The 5,027-nt window shown below is 33.4% G+C and overlaps 1 long non-coding RNA gene across 2 annotated transcripts; it reads right to left on the bottom strand.

Annotated features, from left to right (window-relative positions):
- Positions 1–603: 603 nt before the first annotated feature.
- On the bottom strand, positions 604–3,709 carry LOC110008076 (uncharacterized). Of its 2 annotated transcripts, none has more exons than XR_016051421.1 (4): positions 3,508–3,709; positions 1,678–1,845; positions 1,273–1,548; positions 604–1,046 (listed from the first exon to the last, which is right to left on the bottom strand). It is a non-coding gene; the product is annotated as an uncharacterized LOC110008076 (long non-coding RNA). The 2 variants fall into 2 exon arrangements; XR_016051422.1 differs by having other exon boundaries at positions 1,967–3,520.
- Positions 3,710–5,027: the final 1,318 nt, after the last annotated feature.

The following is a 5,027-nucleotide window of genomic DNA, read 5'->3' as shown; positions in this document are numbered from 1 at the left end:
TAAGTTATCTTTTTATCCGGTAAAATGAACATCGGACAACTAGAGTTTTTATGTTTCAACAAAAAAACATTTATATGGTGTTCGAATAACTGGGCAGCTCTTTGAACACCAGACAATTAGGGTTCTTACGTTTTAACAAAAAACAACTCTCGTGTTCAAGTAACCGGGCAGCTCTTTGTGTTTTCAAGTCTTGAGTTTGTTGGCCGATGTTCGAAATACTATAAAACCGTCTAGTGTTTCAAAATCGGATAGCAAAAATGCTATCTTCTTTTCAAAAAGCTATTCGATATTCCAAATACCGGACGGCCACAAGGCAATTTTATTTCAAAATGTTGTCCGGTGTTCCAAATACCGGACAACTTTCTGAACGTTTTTAAATTTCAATTTGTTCTAGTTTCAAATTTTTTAAAACCCTGTTCTAACTCAAAGATTATTCACTCATAGATAATTTTTTAAAACCGTTAACATCGATTATTCACTCACAACAAAATTAACATCCAAATAACCTACAAACAAAATTAACATCCAAAACCTTCTTCCTCAAGTTCAATTTTTTCAAAGTACGTCATTCACTAACCTGCAAAGAGTTACATCAAAAGTATAGATCGCAAAAAAATATATATTTCCATTCAAAGCCAAGTTTACAACAAAATTATAACCCAAAAGAGTTTTCAAATTTTCATTGATCTTATCAAAAGTACTCCAAATTACATCGAAATTTTACAATATAAAATCAATGTCCTCTTCTGGGCAAGTACTTTTATCCTCTTCCCAGAGGTTGGGGTATTGGGACCCACTCTCTCATCAGTCATGGGGTCTTGAGGCCGTGCGGATCGTTAGTTCTTTTGCGGTTGCTCTGCATTTGTGGCTCAACAATTAATGTAGGCTCTTGTTCATAATCATCATTGGACTCTGGTTCTTCCTCAACGAACCCGTCTTTAGACAATATCAACTCTAGCTTGATCTCCCTAAAATATTGATATTGAGGTCTTGAGCCGCGCCGGCCCACTGTCAACAATTCCAATCAAATGGCCTACTTTGGATAACTGAAACACCACAATTACAATCCAGATACTATCACAAACAAAGAAATATGAATTTATAAAATATAAATTTAACCTAAGTACAAACTTATCATGTCATCACCACAGCATCGAGGTGCATAGGCATCCATCCTAGGGTCCTGTGGGTTATGAATTCTAGGCATAGAAACCTGCACGTACCACGCTTCATACTCATTTGAAGGTAGACCCTGACTCGGGTCTTACTCACCTGTTTGACGATTCTGAAGCAGGTCGTGCAAGTCTCTGTTTTAAGAGGCGAGTTTCTGCTCCCACTTTTCTTCATTTTTGCCCCACCTCTCGAATCTGTCATGTTTACCGGGATCTGCTGGGATGGGCTGTCTTAGTCCAAATTGTCTCAGTATCGGCTTTGGGAGGTAACACTTTGCTATGTTGTCAAATACCACATATGCTCTACAAAGAGAGGTCTCAAATGCCTCTTGATCTAGAACCCTTTGATGGACATCCTCATCGCCATGGTCTTTCTCTTTTGCATATCGGTTTCATAATACCAGTAGGAATGGATAACAACACACATATAAACAAATATACATGATTAATTATGAATAACTATCAAGCGTAAGAGTATATTAACTAATAAGCATTGCAATTATACCCTTTCAGATTCAAGGAGATCTAATTCTTGCTGATAGTATGCGAAATTAGTAACTTGGTTATCCTCTTTTCCTTGGTGTACCCATCTTGCAGCCCTTGGTATACTAGCTTCAACCCGTCAACTACTTCCCTCATACCGCAATGTTTTGAAATGCTCAAATAACCATGACTGGACAACATACACACAATAATTACAGATACATGTATCTAAAAAAAATGCATGAAACCTATAAATCAATGAGTTTGAGATATATAAATAAAAAATAATTAGCAAAACAAAATGAATTTACCTGAACTAATGTCACACACAAAGAGAGGTGAGAACCAAGTGCATACTAAAGTAAATAACATACACACCTATGTGCACCAATTTCACCTTAACCCAAAACCATCACAATATCTAAAAAGAAACAAAAAATTCGAAGTATAATCCTATACAAATAACCAATCATAAAACTCAATTATTCAATATATGATTTTTTTAATATATAGTTATTTTGAGGAGCAATGATGAAGGCGAAGAAAATTATAAAACACGATTCATAGTGAAGGGATATGACCTAAAAGAAGGCACCGATTTCAATAAGATCTAACTAATGGAAAAGAATAGTTCTATTCGATTTGTTATTACTACAATTGCTTTGCATGACTTTCATTTAGATCATTTAGATATAAAAAGAACCTTTCTGCATGGAAATTCGGATGACGAAATCCATGCAACATCTTGAAGGATTTAAGGAGAAAGAAAAGAAGGTATGTAAAATGGTAGTCAATATATATACTCGGTATGGTCAATAAGGCCTCAATGAAAAGCATATGGCATGCAAACCAAAAAAAAAACAAAGGAATTTTGTAGAGATAAAATGAATAAGAAGTTGTGGATATCATAGAAAAAAATTATATTAAGAAGGTGGATATTAACCAGTAACCACTCACCACTTAAACACACACACATATATACACACACACGATACAGAGAGTTGGACACACTCATAACAAACATGAGGCTTTTAAACACACTCATAAAGGAACAACCACATGATGTATACATGAGTTTCTTTGCCTTTTTTATTTTTTTGTGCAAATATGATATAACATTATCATTTACTAGAATTTAAGTTAGATATCACGCTGACAAATCATAGTTCTGTTCTTAGAAAATTTGCAAAAGGGGAAATATACTTCTTTTTTTTTTTTATTAAAAGGTTAACTTCTAATGAAAGAGAAAAACATGTAAATGCTAAAAAAGAAACAGAAAAGATGTCGACCCACAAGTTGTGGTGCTCAGAGATACCACATGGAAAATGAACAAGCTCAAAAAAAAAAAGAAAAAAAAGAATGAAGAGTATACTATAATCATCATACATGGAAATCTAAATAAACAAGCTCAAAAAAAAAAAGAAAAAAAAGAATGAAGAGTATACTATAATCATCATACATGGAAATCTAAATAAACAAGCTCAAAAAAAAAAAAAAAAAACAAAAAAAAGAAAAGAAAGAAAAGAAGAACATTCAAACTCAATATAGATTCGAAAAAATAAAAAAATAGTTTCAAACTCAAGATAATACAAACCCAAGATAGATTCAAATTCAAGATAGATACACAAAGATACATCGTAAAATAACCAAAAAAAAAGAAGAGAGATTGGGTGTTCTCAAAACCCTAATCACCAAAATCTCATTTTCAATCACAGTCAAATACAAATATGAACATTCTTAAGTGAACCAAAAACTCTAATCATAAATTTCACACATTTTTGAGCTATTTTATCCCTAAAACCCTAATCCCAATATCTAATTCCCCCCCCCAAAAAAAATCTCTGAGACATACCTGTTTTGATTGCGGCTTGAGAAGCTTGGGCTTCGGCGATAAAAGTACATGCTTGGGCTTGGGCTTGGGCTTGGGCTCCAGCTTGGTAAACAGAAAGCAAGAGAGAAGAAGAAATTAGCAGTTCTATCCGGTGAGTAGTGAAATGGGACTCTTATTGGTTCAAAGGAGCCAAAGACATGTCCGATATTTCGAACTCCGGGCATCGGTCTTAACGTTGTAAAGTAAAAATATAATGTTTCGTATTTTGAACTCCGGACAAATAAATTTAAAGCTGTCCGGTAATTTAAACACCATACAACTGCTTTTCATTAAAATGTAAAACCGTTTATATGTTAAATGGGTAGTAGAGATGACCACAATCACAATGTTAAGTGTCTTCACTATTTAATTTTTAATATTTTTTTACAAACTTTTTTAACACAAATTTCGAATGTCAACTCCTCTCTTAAAGTCGTACCAATAAAAAAATATTCTCAATAAAATAAAATTATTGGATTTGATACTATCTAAAATCACCGATATAAGAAAAATCTTATATTTTGTGGGATTGAGATATTTCCCTATTATGTGGGTTTGTTATTAACCAATTAGATATTCTTTAAGAGTTGGTTATTAGGATAAGTTAGGAGTTGGTTATTGGGATAAGTTCTATTTGGATCAGGATGAACTTGATGGCCCATATTTAAAGAGATAAATATTAGTTTCCCATAAAAAAAAGGAATAGAATGGCCATCGTGAGCTTTTTTGGTAAATATCTTTTTTCTACATAATAGGATATTTTTTGAAAGAGAATGTGTGCCATATTTGGGTCACCATATTGGAGTGGTGTTTCCTCTGGAGTGAGAGAGGAACTTAGAGTCTCGACTACATATGATATAATTTCCTCTTAGAAAGAATAAAACTTCATTTAGACGGAAACATTGAGGTGATTTTTTTTTTAGACTCTCGAAGATTGAGAGGCTTGTTTGTTTCTTATAGAGAAGCGGTTCCCATTGAGATTTTGAGTGGTTTTCATTTTAGTAAGAGAGAAAGAAAGTCAGTTTCTCGTTGCTCTCGTGTCTCTATCTGGTGTTGTCGATATTGCCAGAAGTATATAGAAGAAATGGGGAGTTGTTTAAAAGGGTTTTCTCGACTTGGGATTTTTGTCGAGGTTTGTTCTAAAATCTTTGATGTAACTTTGATTGGTATAGTGGATGTAGCCATATTGGAAACCAACATAAATCTGTGTATTATTGTGGTTTGTATTTCATAATTTATTTCTCATACTTTATTTGCCAAAAATCAACTAGTCGGGTTTAGAGCTTCTGTGCACAACAAATGGTATCAAAGCACAACAAGTAGTATCAGAGCTCGGTTTACTTTTCGATATGGCGATAAAGGTTTCGAATGCAAACTTCGAAGTGGATAAATTTGATGGCAAACACTATTTTTTCAGCAAGAATGATGAAAAAATGTATTTGGCAAAAGTTAAATAATTTGTAAAGCTATCCAAGGGATATTGGCAATTAATTTTGATATCA

Source organism: Amborella trichopoda, chromosome 3 (genome assembly GCF_054954075.1).
Source record: "Amborella trichopoda isolate Santa Cruz 75 chromosome 3, AtrichopodaSantaCruz75HAP2 v2.0, whole genome shotgun sequence".
Lineage (NCBI taxonomy): Eukaryota > Viridiplantae > Streptophyta > Magnoliopsida > Amborellales > Amborellaceae > Amborella > Amborella trichopoda.
This window is presented reverse-complemented; position numbering and strand designations above follow the sequence as displayed.